This window comes from Pagrus pagrus (genome assembly GCF_965226575.1).
Source record: "Pagrus pagrus genome assembly, chromosome: 21".
NCBI classification, from domain to species: Eukaryota; Metazoa; Chordata; class Actinopteri; order Spariformes; family Sparidae; genus Pagrus; species Pagrus pagrus.
Window position 1 is genome coordinate 26358790 of NC_140208.1, and position 16244 is coordinate 26375033.

The 16244-nt window shown below is 40.0% G+C and overlaps 1 protein-coding gene across 13 annotated transcripts in view; it reads right to left on the minus strand.

The window, feature by feature from the left end:
* Positions 1 to 16244, minus strand: part of ryr2a (ryanodine receptor 2a (cardiac)) — a 333069-nt gene that overhangs the window by 248760 nt on the left and 68065 nt on the right. The gene's annotated exons all lie outside the window — the stretch shown is intronic.

A 16244-nucleotide genomic window follows, 5' to 3' on the forward strand; every position in this document is an offset into this window, starting at 1 on the left:
TTTCACTTCTACCGCGCCGTCCACTTGAAATTATAGTTTTCTTTTCCTCAAAATTTCTCCGCGAAAACGGCACTGAACGCAAAGACTTCATATTTTCACTCATTTTGACCAGGCTACACGATGAAATGAACCACTGACAGTTTCCCGCTGAACAATTCAAACAAGTCAGTTTTGGGCATGCGCGTTGGCAAATAAGCTGCTTCACTGACAGCTTTTTTGCCATTCAAAATGCTCATCTACTGTACAGTAAACACAGCCTCTAGCAGTAACTGTACTACTCGGTGTCACAGTGCGCATGCGCGAAACAAGCTGTCAGCTTTCCAGCTTTTCGCAAGCAAAACGGGACAGATTAGGCACGGATTTAAGACCAAAACAGTAGAACTAAGGTATTGTATAATTGAACACACTGCCAGCCATTTTGACGTCTATGTGACGTCTAATCAACGTCGGTCAGGCAGGTCGATTCGACGTCTACCAGAGGTGCTGAAATGAAAGTTTTTCTGACGTCGGTCTCGGTCGTTTCAATGTCGTTTCGACGGCATATCAACCTTTGTCAAAATACACATGTAATGTATTGCATTTAAAAATATGTTTACCTAAATCGAGTTTCAACTAGTGCCTACATAACTGGCATTAGGCTACCACATCCATACATTCTATGACAAGCACAGCTCTTGTGCTGTATACATGTGCAATTCTCAATGCTCTAATCTACAACTATTTAAATGAACTTATCAATTTCAGCAAAAAATTCCTTAAAGAGGTCAAAAAGTCCAATAGACAACACCAGCAAATTTCACATTTGCCAACTTAAAATATCACAGGAATGGTGAACCTGGTTCAAACTTTCATAGTAAATAAACTCACCTGTGATAAAGTTAAAAATACTCAAGTAATGTTCACCCATACTGTAAAATACAAGGACTAATCTCAGGTAAAAAAAAAAAAGACAGCATTCAGGACCAGATATAGGTAACGAGTTATCTATATATTGAAAAATTGAATAAAAAACGAACATGTTTATTGGAACAAATGTTTTATTGACTTTCTTTTTATTGCAGTCCTGTGGGGGTCTGCCCCTTGCCCCCGCTTCTTGGTGGGGCATGTTTAAGTTGGTTCTGAATCACACTCTCTATTTCTGCATCTGTGGCCTTTGGACTCCATCTCTTCACAGCAGCTGGAGAGAGGGCATAAGAAAAAAATAAACATTTTTACAGAGCGCCTATTCAGATGTTAAATGCACTTTATAGATGGCAAGAACAAATTGTTTTCGGAGTTGAAAGAGTAATGAAAGAACCACTTCTTAGAGCCACTCAGTAGCCTGAATCTGATGGTTCCTAATAAAGCCAGTAGGCATTAACAGTCTGTGCTATGGTAGCCCAGCTGAGCCCAGGATAGCCACATCCACATGAAGCCCATTCAGTTATTTCAATTATATCAATCTTAGTTTCTTACACTTGATGACATGGAACATCTTTGTGGCTTTAAAAGGCAGTTTGTTTCTTTGCCCCCCTCCATGCATGTTGAACTTCGCCATGACTCCATTCGTCATGAGCCTGTAAGACAAAATTACTGTTAGCATTTTGTACATACGAAATAAAAACAGCACCAAGAGTTTGTAATTTCCATCATTGGATCAGTAATATAGGAAGTTGTGTACTATAACTTTTACATTAAAATGTGTTTTTGTTCAACTCAATCTAAATTCCCTCTGTTGTTTTAGGTGTTTGACATGGAATTATTTTTGTCTTCAGTGGGTAGGGCTATGCATACTCTGTGGTGATGTTTTCAACCTGTCAGAAGTTCCTGGTGTTTGTGATTGCTAAACCAGGAGACAAGACTGTGCACAGAACACAATAGAAGGGGACGTAAAGACACAGGAGGTGAACTGCGAAGCGAGTATAGTGGGTTAGCGAGCTATGTTGAGTCTAAAGCCAGGCTTCCCTGTACTACAAAGGTTGCTCTCTTTTGACCAAGCTACATCACCATGGTAACTGATGCTTTGCTCAGGGAGAGATCGCCGGATTCAGTGGTGTTTACTTTCAGAGCGTCTCCGCCTACAGATATTAAGCTGTTGAGCTTTTGGTGTATGTCAAGCGACACCTATAGGCCTGGCATATGAACTACAACGTTTTCGGTTGATCCGTCCAGATGCAAATATTCTTGAAACAATGCCGAGGAAGACGGAGAAAAAATAACGTTTTCGCCCGTCTGGACGGCCCCTTAAAGTGTTTTGGTTCTGTAACGATGCTTAACCGAGAGTTGCACAGATGTTCGGCTCGGTTTAGCATCGGTAGCCTGTGAGCTAACTCAGGGCTAGTTTCACACGGCAACTTGGCTGCTAGCCGCCGCTCGGTTACAAATAAAAGCAAAAAAAAAACAGCTATCTGTAACAATACACGATGCAGCAACAAAATCAAAACTCTAACATGCAACTGATAAACGTATAATGTCATACCAAACACGGTTTCATTTTAAATTACAGTACTTTTAGTAACTCACCTTTCACAGGTGTCTGTGTCTCCTCCTCGTCAACTGACACTGCAAAGTTCTTCTTGCGCATGCGTAGGAAACCACTAGGTGCGCTAACTACGCGAGGAAAAATAGTTCCTAGATGGATGCTAGAATCACAAACATTTCAGCCCACATTGCCAATATGATACTACATTATTTTCTTAAATTCACGAACATATTTCCATTATTTCGAATAGTTTTTAACATTCGTGCGTTGATATGTCGTTGAAACAACGTCTAAATGACGTTGGTCATTTCAGCCCCTCAGATAGACGTCAAATCAACCTGCCTGCCCGACGTTAATCAGACGTCCCGACATGATTGGATATCTGCATCTCGACACAGCCGTAGATAGAGGAAATCATTCTTGACAGTGTTTTTTCAGTTAAATATGTTTTCTTTGAGATCGTATTCCCCCTAATGTTATCATGTCGAAAAAAAGTAGGAATAAAGTCACGTCGCGACGCGACGTCGATTGGACGTCTTCATCTAGACGCAGGTCGAGAAAATGTTTGCTGGGTTATGACCGCTCGCCCATGATATATATATATATATACACTGAACAAAAATATAAACGCAGCACTTTTGTTTTTGCTCCCATTTTTCATGAGCTGAACTCAAAGATCTAAAACATTTTCTATATACACAAAAGACCATTTCTCTCAAATATTGTTCACAAATCTGTCTAAATCTGTGTTAGTGAGCACTTTTCCTTTGCCGAGATAATCCATCCCACCTCACAGATGTGGCATATCAAGATGCTGATTAGACAGCATGATTATTGCACAGGTGTGCCTTAGGCTGGCCACAATAAAAGGCCACTCTAAAATGTTCAGTTTTATCACACAGCACAATGCCACAGATGTCACAAGTTTTGAGGGAGCATGCAATTGGCATGCTGACTGCAGGAGTGTCCACCAGAGCTGTTGCCCGTCTCCAAAGGCGTTTCAGACAATTTGGCAGTACATCCAACTGGCCTCACAACCGCAGACCACGTGTAACCACACCAGCCCAGGACCTCCACATCCAGCATGTTCACCTCCAAGATCGTCTGAGACCAGCCACCCGGACAGCTGCTGCAACAATTGGTTTACATACGGATGAATCCCAGTTTTCACTGTTCAGGGCAGATGGCAGACAGCATGTGTGGCGTCGTGTGGGTGAGCGGTTTGCTGATGTCAACGTTGTGGATCGAGTGACCCATGGTGGCGGTGGTGTTATGGTATGGGCAGGCGTATGTTATGGACAACAAACACAGGTGCTTTTTTATGATGCCATTTTGAATGCACAGAGATACCGTGACAAGATCCTGAGGCCCATTGTTGTGCCATTCTTCCACGACCATCACCTCATGTTGCAGCATGATAATGCACGGCCCCATGTTGCAAGGATATGTACACATTCCTGGAAGCTGAAAACATCCCAGTTCTTGCATGGCCAGCATACTCACCGGACATGTCACACATTGAGCATGTTTGGGATGCTCTAGATGGGCATATACGACAGCGTGTTCCAGTTCCTGCCAATATCCAGCAACTTCGCACAGCCATTAAAGAGGAGTGGACCAACATTCCACAGGCCACAATCAACAACCTGATCAACTCTATGCGAAGGAGATGTGTTGCACTGCGTGAGGCAAATGGTGGTCACACCAGATACTGACTGGTTTCCTGACCCCAATGCTTCTTGAAACTTTGGACTGTACATGTTTGATGTGTGGTTTCCAACTCAGCCTGTCATCTACCGTAACCCCAAGAAATTTGTTTTCATGCACCCTTTCAATTTCAACCCCATCTAATTCTATTTGCACCTTTGTGTTCACTGTGCATTTGCCAAACAACATGAACTTAGTCTTACTTACATTTAATGATAATTTATTCCAGTCCAAACCATATTTTTAGTTTTTTCATTTCCTCGTTTATAGCTGATTCCACTTCCACTTATGTTTTCTCCTGAACCAAAAATATTTGTGTCATCCGCGAAATTGACCCATTTTAACCACCTAGATACTTTATACATATCATTGATATACAGGATAAACAATTTGGGGCCTAATACTGACCTCTGGGGGACACTGCAAGCAATGTCCAAATATCCAGAGCAGTGATTACCCAACTTTACTGTTGCCATCCTTTCAAATAACTCTTTACCCAGTCTAATACCAGTCCCCTTATCCCATATTTTTCCAGTTTATTGAATAGTATGTTATGATTAATTGTATCAAACGCTTTTTTGAGATCAATGAATAATCCTATTGCATGTTTTTTATTGTCTATTGCATCTGTGATTTCCATTTCCATTTCCATTTCCATTGATTCCATTATTGCCTGTGATGTTGATCTGTTAACCCTAAACCCATACTGACTCTCTGAAAATAGTTTGTTTTTCCAAAAATGCATCCATTCTATTGTTAAAAAGCTTTTCCAATATTTTTGAGAGTTGTGGCAGTATTGAGACAGGTCTGTAGTTTGTGAAGTTGTGCTTGCTCCCAGTTTTGTATAGCGGAATGACCTTAGCAATTTTCATCTGGTTTGGAAATGTACCAGTTTGAAAAGACAAATTGCCGACGTGTGCTAATGGCTTCGATACCCCCTCGATGACCTATTTAATTAATGACATATCAAAACCATTGTAGTCTGTAGATGTTTGATTTTTACACTTTTTTACTATGTTGATAATTTCATTTTTCTCTATTGCTTTCAGAAACATTGAGTGGGGATTCCTTTCTATTAGTTTATCCATGTAGTCTCCATCCGGCCCTGGATTTGGGATGTTTTTTGCTAGCTCAGGACCAACATCTACAAAGAACTGATTAAAACTGTTTGCCACCTCATCCATATTATAATTTTCAATATCATTCATAACAAAATATTTAGGTAAATTGTTTTGTTTAGCACCATCTCCAATAATATTTTTTAGTATATTCCATATCCCTTTCATATTGTTTCTATTATCCTCTAATTTCTTTTTATAGTATTCTTTTTTGCTTAATCTTATAATATAAGTTAACTTTCTTTCATTCTTTTCATTCTTATATCTTTTATATTTATCTTCTGCTTCTTCTGTTTTATGAAGTTCCTGTAAAGTAAATTTTTCTTTTTACAAGCATTTCTTAAGCCTTTAGTCAACCATGGACTGCTCTTATATGCTAGTGTTTTATTATATCCCTTAATGGGACAGTGCTTATCATATAATGAAGTAAATGTAGTCAATAATTTGTTGTATGGATTATTTACATCGGCTTCATTATATATTGCATCCCAGTCCTGTGCCATTAATTCATGTTTTAGAGTAGCTATTGCCTCCTCTGTCCTAATTCGTCTATATTGTTTATGTTCCTGTATGTATGTATTTCAATTCTACAATTATTGTCATATACTGTGAATACTGGAAGGTGGTCGGTGATATCACTAATTAATAACCCACTTATTGTGTTGTTTTCTATTACATTGGTGAATATGTTATCTATCAAAGTTGGACTATGAGATGTTATTCTACTGGGTCTAGTGATTGTAGGAAAGAGACTCAAACTATGCATTGAATTTAAAAAATCTTCAATACTTTTCTGATGGTTGGGATTTAGTATATCAATATTATAATCCCCACAAATGAAGATATTTTTGTTACCCATTTTTATTATCATGCTTTCCATCCAGTCCCTGAAATGATCAATACTAGAACCCAGAGCTGAACAACTGATAATAATATCTTTTCTCTTTTCAATACAAATCTGTATTGTGAGACATTCGAGAAGGCTGTCAACCACCTGCGTCATAGCCTCTACCATCTTGAAATTCAAGTTCAGATCAACATATATTGCAGCACCCCCCCCTTTGTTCTGTCTGTTGTTATACAGTATATAAATTCATAGCCCTCCATCTCAAAATGTATTCCCTTTTCAGTGTTAATTCAGGTTTTAGAAGTAGCGATTATGTTAAATGGCTGTTGGAATGTGTGCAGATAATCCTTGATGCTGATAAAGTTTGTATATAAACTTTGGGTATTGAAGTGAATTATAGATAGTTTATCCTTTGCTGTAATATTATCAGCGCCGCCCCTCCCTAGACGCAGAACACGCGCTGTGCGTAGGGCCCCACGATCCGTGGGGGGGCCCATTTTGCGCAAGGGGACGCATTCTCTGCAGTATGCGCATCGCTGCCGTGAGGCGCGCTTAGAGCACCGAGTCAGCCCGAGGCAGGAGGAAAAAAAAGAGGGGACTAATCTGACACCGCACACGTTGCCGCAATGATTGACAGCACGCAGCATCTGACCAATCAGTGGTCAGATGCGCCGACAGGCAGTTGGATGCAGGTGGAGAGATGGCGTCCAAACGGCAATATGAATTGGGAGCAAGCAAAAGAAAGACAAAGTCAAAACAAGAGGGGGTTCGTGCTTCACTTGAAGGTGGGTATATTGTGGCATAAACAGCCCAGCTGCTAGCATGCTAATCATGAGACAGAAGAGAGGATAATTCTGTCTAGATGTGGACTGGCGATTAAATTTTCCAGCAGCCCTGATTATCATTTATTGAATGTCTTGTTAACTGCATCTACATTCAGCTCTGTTGAAAAAGGAGCGGTTAATTGACCAGTTGGTGCTCGTATGTTGGCTCAGGCTTATAGCTTATCAAGCTATGCTATCAATAGAAGTTTTGGGCTATTTTTATGGAGGTAAAATGTCGCCGTCTTTTGGTGAATTTAATTCATAAGTCATATAAGATTAGATAAGAAAAATTAAGATAATCCTTTATTTGACCCACAATGGAGGAATTTAAAGCGTTGTAGCAGCAAACAGCAGTGTGAATATAGAACCTAAGTACTAAATGTAAAAATAAGTATATAAAAGTATTTAAATATAGAAATATCATCAAATCAAATCATAATGAATATTATTAGCTGTAGTCGTATTTGCATTAATTGCATTTTAATCTTTGTGAGGCTAGTATTTACATTAATTTCATTGTGTAATTTACCATTAAGACCAAAACAAATCTTAACAATCTGCTTGTATGGTGGATTTCTTGTCATAACAGGGTCCATGCTGAAGTTTGTTACTAAGGGTGACACGGAGCTAGTATGTCACAAGGGCCATCAAGCACCATGTCTACTGAAGCAGCCTGCATCTGTAAAAGGCTTGTTCCATTGTTGAAAGAGGCTGTTCATTTGATTTGTTCCTACTAATAAAAGGTTGTAAACCTAAATGGCATTTTGTGATACAGTCATTTTGTAAAGGTGGGGGCCTCAAAATAAAATTCTGCTTAGGGCCCCAATTTTGCCAGGGGCGGCCCTGAATATTATCATTATACTGATCATTGTTGTAGTAATAGCATGTGTTGTTTATGGTGGAGAAGAAGTTATTGTCTGGATCGATATCCTGTTCTATGTCCAATGTACTGCTTTCACTGTATTCAAATGTTGTTAGTTCCAGTTGTTCACTTGTTGAGCGCGGTACAGTGTGTCTATTGTAAAACAGAGTTGCTTTACCACAATAGCACGTAGTCAATAGCTGTGTCCAATTTCAGGGACTGCATCCTTCGAAGGACCCGGCCTTTGCTGCCTCCGAAGGCGAGTCCTTCGGAGAGACCTTTGAAGGCCACGCCAACCGTTGTTAAATTTGGACGGTCTAGCCTTCGGAGTATTTCCTGGTTGCGTCACCAGATGTTCCCGCCCTTACCCTTAAGTCATGATTTCTGCCGCCCAGGACCGCAAAACTGAATGGATTTTATGGTTTTCTGAACGTCTAACATTTTGAAAGTGAAGGTTTTTAAGGCTTTACTTCCAACGGCATAATGCTATTTTATGCCGTATGCTAATGCATTACCAGCGTCACGTATTTTAACTGAAAGTTAAAATTTGGAGGTTTTCCAAGTCCCCTGAAGTATAACAAATCTGGCGTTGGATGTTCAAATAAGTAAAAACCCAGTATAAACCCAATACTTACATTTAAATGTCAAGTCTGCGCCACTTGATGTCGCCATTTTTCTTGCTTTCCCTCTTCTTTTTCGGGACTGAGCAGCGGTGCGAAAAGAATCTTGGGATATGGGAGGCCGCAAAGGATAGTAGCGGTGCATCCTCCGAAAAGAGGGAAAAGAAGGCTGCATTTGTGGGCTGCATTTGAAGAAGCCTTCGAATTTGGACAGCCTTTGCGCAGCGTTGTGACGTAATTGGCCTTCAAATGCGCCCTTCGAAGGATGCAGCCCCTGAATTTGGACACAGCTACAGCTGTAGCACCTCAACAGAATAAATCCATTCTATGCATCCAGTACACAGAGCAGACTCATAACAACAAGTTAACAATAACATTCCGTTAGGAAATAATATTTCAAGTAAATCAATGTGAATGCTAGTTGAGATTAAGGCTAGTAAAGAACATATGTTAATAAGGGCTATATGTAATGGCTAGTTAAAGCAACACTAGGTAGTTTTTCGACCTTAAAATAATGTTTCTAAACTCAGTTAAGTGGTAGAATAACGGTTAATAGGATGAACGGTGACGCCTCTGCAGCCTTAGGGGGGTCGCGCTGGCAGAAACCTCACTGTTTAACTTCCCAGATCGGGTCGGCACATACCTGGTTCAATAGGCTGGTTGATGGTTTTAGCTGGTTGATGGTTTTAGATGGTCTTAGCTGGTAGAATAGGGTGGTGGATGGTTTTAGCTGGTTCAATAGGCTGGTTGATGGTTTTAGCTGGTCTTAGTGGTTTTAGCTGGTTGATGGTTTTAGATGGTCTTAGCTGGTTCAACAGGCTATTGGTGGTTTAAGATGGTCTTAGCTGGTTGATGGTGTAGAAGCTGGTTGATTAGGCTGGTTGATGGTTTTAGACGTGTAACCCACATTAAAAATGAGGTCCCTGTAGCCCTGTATATGTCATTTAGACACTCTCGGTGCATCTCCTGTAGGGGGCAGTGTGACGCAGTTCCCTCTAAAACCACGAAGCAGACAGTAGCAAACAGTAACGGATAAATTGAAACAGACGTCCGCAGGCAGAGACGGTAGTCACAGACAGATCCAGACAGATTTGCTAACTCACCAATGGTGAGTTAGCAAACTGTTGCTGGTTGTTCGCTAGCTGGCTGGAGGAAAAGATGAATATATTGTGCTATTAACTCGGTTTAAGTTGGTCTACTTTACTTAATAGATGTCATAAGATGTTTTCCAATGTTTCCCCACGACCTTTGTGCGCTTCATATTGTAGTTTATTGCTTGAAAAAAGATTGCTAGCTTTATGCTAATGCTAATCGCGACCGTGATATGCTAATCGCTAGGCTGAGTTGCTAATTGCTTTATTAGCAACTGTTGTGCTTAGCTCATGCTAATCGTTAAAAGCTAAGTTTACATATTTTGCAAAGATGCATTTCATTTCTTTTTTATGCCATGTGAATTACTCATTTGTGTTAATAGCCACTGCAATGGGTGACAGTGCCATTAAGGTGTGGTATATTTCATGTTTGATTCAAGAAATTACACTATTGAGTATACAAATTGTAATTCATCTGATGTTAAAGAGTTAAATATTAGAGAGGTGGATTAAAATAGCTAAAAAACGATGATATAAGTCAAATAGAGGTTAAAAAGGATGCATAAGTTATGTGTCTGTTAAAAGTAATACTGTTGTGGATGGTAATTCATGAATAATTGGTTACATTTATGGTTAAACTAATTCATAGTAATTCATTTTAGTGTGTGTATGTGTTTCCTTGAAATTTGGTAATATATTTCATGCCTAGAGCTGAGAAAATGTTGAGATCTCACAAGAAACTGAGACAGAATCAGATGAAGATCCTTACAACTTTGCACTTTCTGTGTAGGTTGTTTTTTTTTGTGCTAGTCTGATCAACTGTCAGAGAAATGGAGGGAGAGAGAGACGATTAAGATGGCGAGCCCAGCCCAGTGATTCTGAGAGAGAGAGAAAGAGAGAGAGTTGGAGATGTGGTGTGGCCAGCCGCAGAACCTACCTTGAAGACTCCAGATCATCTGAATCACACATTCTGAGAGCAGAGAACACACACAATCTTCACCTACCCGGGTAGTAGAGATTTAGGGTGAAGTACTTGAATGGACATTGATACAGAACATCCACACAATTGGATCCCTTTTTCAGAACTGAACTTCAGCTCAAGCTCGAGCTCAACTTCAATGGACTCTTATTTTGGGTTTTTTTCATTTTTGTGGCGCCTTATTTTGGTAAATAAAAGTACAGCTAAGTCAATGTTATTATTGTTGTGCATTGATATTAAAGTGTCACCTGTTCACATTAAAGCACACCCACTCCTTTTTGTGAGTAAATTCCTGGTGCAACTCCTACCGGACCTAGAGCGATGTGATGTCTCCTTAACCTAAAAGTCAGGACCAAAGGTGCTACAGACGGTTTTCAATGTACACTTATCAGCAGGAAATCTTAAAACAGCACCTGCTCAATGTTGAGCAGGTGCTGTTTATGGTGTTGATTGTATATACCTGTATATTTTGTGGCTCCTGGAGTCTTGTCCGTCCAAAATGAATTTCTCCAAAGGGAGACAATAAAGCCTCAGATTCAAACTGAAATGGTGGCATTTTCTACTTGCTTTGGGGGGAATAATAGAAACTTATAACTCTACACCATCCTGACCAGTCTGACCAAGCATGATCAGCTTGACCAGCCCAACCAGCTAAGACCACCCTGACCAGCTAAGACCAGCCCAACCAGTTAAGACCAGCTTGACCAGCCCGACCAGCTAAGACCAGCCCGACCAGTTAAGACCAGCCTGACCAGCTTGACTTGACCAGCTAAGACCAGCCTGACCAGCTAAGACCAGCTGACCAAAACCTAGCTAAACCATCAAATCGTCAAACCAGCTTAAGCTGGTCTAAGCTGTTTTTTTAAGTAGGGACGCCATGGCCGAGCCAGCTAAAAAAGCCAAGAAGGTATTGTCTGAGGAGGCGAGAAAAAGGAAAAGAGAAAGTGATATAACATGAGACGGACACAGATAAATATTGGACCAGCTTGCTCTCGGTGGAGCGAGCTGAGAGAAGAAATGGGTTTCAAGACTGATGGCGACCTAGCCTAGATGCTGCTGGATTTGTAAGTCATATATTACATATATACATATTTATTATCTTACCGACTTTTACTTTGAGTTGATTTGTTGTTAAGTGGTGTCCATTGGGGCTCTATTTGTCCACAGTTTATAACCGTAGTAAAGCCGGGAGATAAGCTAATGCTGTCGATAGCTCGCACGATTTCATGTAGTGACTTTAAACGATGACTAACTTACTAAAACACTATGAATGTCTTGTCTTGAAAAGTTGCGGATTCCCTAGTTCATGGAGATAATAGTAACAGTGTGATCGGGAGGTAACGTTAGCATGCTACCTACTGTTGTCATACCGAGTTGGTTGTAGTTATTATGCCGAACACAACTTGCGATTGTATTTAGTAACTCCCGAAAACATAGTTATATTTTCAGACGTTGCTAAACACATTCACGCCCAAGCGTTGTGTTTTGGAAGTAACTTAGTTGGTGCAATCACTATAACCAACTCGGTATAAGAATAATTCTAGCATGCCAATGTGCTGTGCAGCCTATATGCTAACAAACTACCAGCTGCTAGCTCTAAATCTAGCTTGTTGTTGGCACTCGATTGAGGTTTCATGTTTTTGATGTTTCCAAGCGAGACTTTGTGATTCGCCAGCTCCGTCAACAAATTCACGTGTATTCATTTTACCCAGGGATGCTCATACAGCGACAGTATTTACAACACTAGTAAGAGGTAAATGCGCTTCTCAACCAGCCGGGGGTAGTAATGAGTCCAAACTACCTAGAGTTGCTTTAAGAACATAAATCAATGTGGTGACAACTTGGCTAGGTATAATGTGTCCCTGAGTTAGCCAAGTTTTTCTCAAGAAAATAATGACCCACAGAAAATAAAATAATGCATCTAGTATATCAAATTGTAGATAGTTATATGGGAGCGTATGAAGGTACACAGATTCAGGAATGGAAGTAAATTGATTATGATTAATTACTGAGTTGTGGTTAAAATAAGTGTATAGTTCATCCTATACCTTTTCGGGCATGTCAATGCTTGTTAGTGGAATATACTTTGTAACATGCTTTTCAATTTATAATGCTTATTTGTTGAACTTATTTAACTTTTTGTTTTGTTTTGTTTTGTTTTCACATGTCCGAAATAAATTTGCATTCTTTCATTCATTCATTCATTCATTCATCTAATTAGTTAAAGCCGGAGCTTCATTCACGTCATACCTGTTTTAGTGTACACTGTAGAAACAGAGATACTATTGCAATTTAGGCAATAAAAAAGTTGATTTTTCAGAAAAGGAAACCCATTAGTTGCTCATTTGAGAGACTTGTCTTATTTTCTCTTTTGTATTTTACTACTGATCATAAATAAAGAAAAAGTAATTTAATGAAAGGAAATTACAATTTATTATAAATAAAGCCAAAGTAAATTAATGAAAGAAAAATGCAATTTTCTTATCAAATTCCTCAATGAATCGCTGGAATAATCTGTAGACCCTAACTCTAACCCTATGCAACACTACCAACTTGGCAAATCATCTTGCCAACCGACATGCCAACCAGGAATTTAAGGAGTGACAGCTAATGCGATAGTTAACAATTTCATGTGTTCCAAGTATCAGTGTCAAACGAGTGGGACTTATGTTGTGACGAGCAAACTTTTTTCACTATTGGAGTTGAACAAGGCAATTAAGGGCTATGAAAACTGTCATTTGGCTTTAGTTTTTTGTCAATTTGCAAATGTGGCAAACATCTCTACATGCAGGTATCTTTACCTTAAATTGCAAGCTGCTTAAAATCATTAGCACACTACTGTAGAGTGCAGACTAATAATCATGGGTTTGGGTTTTTGCTAGAGTTCCATATTCTGCCATCTACAAATCATTCCATTACTTTCACAGATTTTTAGGTCTTTTCTAATAACAACTCAACAGCTGGGACAGATGGTGGTGTCTTTGCCAAAGTTTGGAGAAATTATGATCTGATAATGGCAACAGAAGAAAAGTCATGGGATCACCAAAGTCAGTAGGATTCCTCCTCTGGGAACCAGGAATATCTGACAAAATTTAGTGGCAATCCATCCATTTGAAATGTTGATATTTCAGTCTAGCACTATTGGTCTATACCTGTACAATGTTACTGGATTATCGCCCTAAAAATCCAATATCAGTCGTGTTTAAATTGAGATTTTAGCTTAATGGTGTAACTGAAGGTATAACAAATGAAATATAAAAATCTGAAAGTTAGATAATGATATTTACTGAGCATATTCATGCTCCCAAGAGGATACACCCTTTCGATTTAGATACTCCACCACCTCAGGTTATGTAAAATCGAATTGAATATGAAATGCAATGTACTGGATTTAAGTGTGTTCCACTGCCCTGCCCGATTATGACCAATCACATTCACTACTTTCAACTCCTTTAAACACACACGGCTCCCCTCACTGTTTGCATGTTGTATTCTTACTTTTTTTGTTGAATTAATTTGGATTGAACAGTTTTTCATGCTCACGTAATTGGTGACAATCTGGAAACAAAGTAGTTGTGCCTTTAATCTTCATACTTTGTATCAGGATTTCAAAATAATACATTTGTCTCTTGAGACACCATAATATTTAACCTAAATAGTCACCATCACATCATGTTGCATCAAAGTTGAGAATTAAACTGTGTTGGATAATTATAAGTTTGAGATGCACATAAGCAATGAGGTCTGATGCTGATGATGCCAATCAGTGAATCTGCCTTGTGAATCTGCCTTGTGTAGTCTCTAATTAGAGACTGCAGATGGAACAGATACCTGCTGTCTGTGGATGGCTGTAAACAGACACCACAGTAAAGGAAAGGCCTTCAGTACAGACTACTAACTGTCTGGCTGGAACAAAGGCAACAATTGGAGAGATCAACTAAACATTATTAAAGGGGGGCTGTGTGATTTCCGGCATGTTGGTACGGGTGTGCCTCACTAAATAACATGAAAATGTAATTGAACACGAGCGCACTGAGCTGTCGCAAGATGCACTCTTTTGGGCACTAAGATTGCAGTACATTTCTGGATTGGCATCACCACACCCTGTACAACGCCTCTCGTGTCAGCAAGTCACCAATTATTTACCCATCCCCCGAACACACACACACACCTCTTTTACAGTAAGGTGCTTATTCACATTGTTCTATAGTTTCCTACGGGAGTTGAATTGCTTTGTACAATTACCCACTCAATCTTGTTACATTTTGTCTGAGGGAAAGAAGCTGTGAAACTGATGTTGGTAAGTCAGAAAGTAATTGTAGATTCAGTGTTTAGGCATTCTGTGAGTAAGATTAGTTGAAATATTTAATCTCTAATGTCGACTCAGCTGACATCCGAAACTACAGACCTGTATCTCTTCTTTCATTCCTCTCTAAAACCCTGGAACACGCTGTCCACAACCAACTGTCCTCCTATCTTTCATAAAACAACCACCTTGACCCCAATGAGTCAGGCTTCAGGACTGCTCATTCCACTGAGGCGGCCCTCCTCACAGTGACTGAGTCCCTCCGTGCCGCCAGAGCCTCGTCCCACTCGTCTGTCCTCATCCTCCTCGACCTATCTGCTGTGTTTGACACAGTCAACCACCAAATCCTCCTCTCCACTCTGGCTGAACTTGGCATCGCTGACTCTGCTCTAACCTGGTTCACATCATACCTGATAAATCGCACCTTTCAGGTCATGTGGAATATCTCCTTGTCCAAACCCTGCTTTCTTGAAACTGGTGTCCCTCAAGGCTCAGTACTAGGACCACTGTTTTCACTATACACTAGATCGCTAGGCTCTGCAATCACATCACATGGATTCTCTTACCACTGTTATGCAGAAGACACCCAACTGTTCCTCCATTTTTCCCCCATCCGCTGACATCCATGTTGCAACGCGCATCTCAGAATGTCTGGCAGACATCGCCGCTTGGACAACTGCACACCACCTCAAGCTCAACCTTCATAAAACTGAACTCCTCTTCGCTCTCTTCATCCAAACACTGGTCAGACCACACGCCCCAGCGCGAGCACTTCGCTCTACTACATCAGCTAGCCACTGAGGGCAAACAAAGGTTGCTCAGCGAAGTCACAACTCTTCTCTGTTCTGGAACCTCAGTGGTGGATGGAACTCCCAACCAATGGCAGGACAGCAGAGTCATTCGCCATCTTCTGCAGAAGACTCAAGACTCATTTGTTCAGACTTCACCTCGACCCTGCATAGCATGACCCCCCCCCCACCCCCAAAAAAAAAAAATTATATGCATGTGTATGTTCTTACCCTTGGAACTTATGTACTTAAGGTATCCTTGATAAATTGTTTCTATTTTTTTCATTCTTACTTTATTGACGGTGATATGTTGTGGTTTCTTTCTTGTGAAAAATTATTTCACAAGAAAATTATTTTTTTTTATTTATTGTAAGTTGCTTGGATGTCATCATCAAAGCTGTCGGGCTAAATTATACATATACCCCTTTTTATGAGCGCTAACTTTAAAAGACTGCTCTCATTTTAGTTTGCTTTTTGCCTCTCTAACCCAGCACTCACAGCTCATCCTGTGGGAGTACACATAATGCTCTCACAAAAGCATGAGTGGCCCCTCACACCTTGAACCGCTGAAGCAATTTTAGATTTTACCAGAGAATTCATACTTCTGTCTGTCAGGGCTTTTAAAAAGAAAAATCCACTGA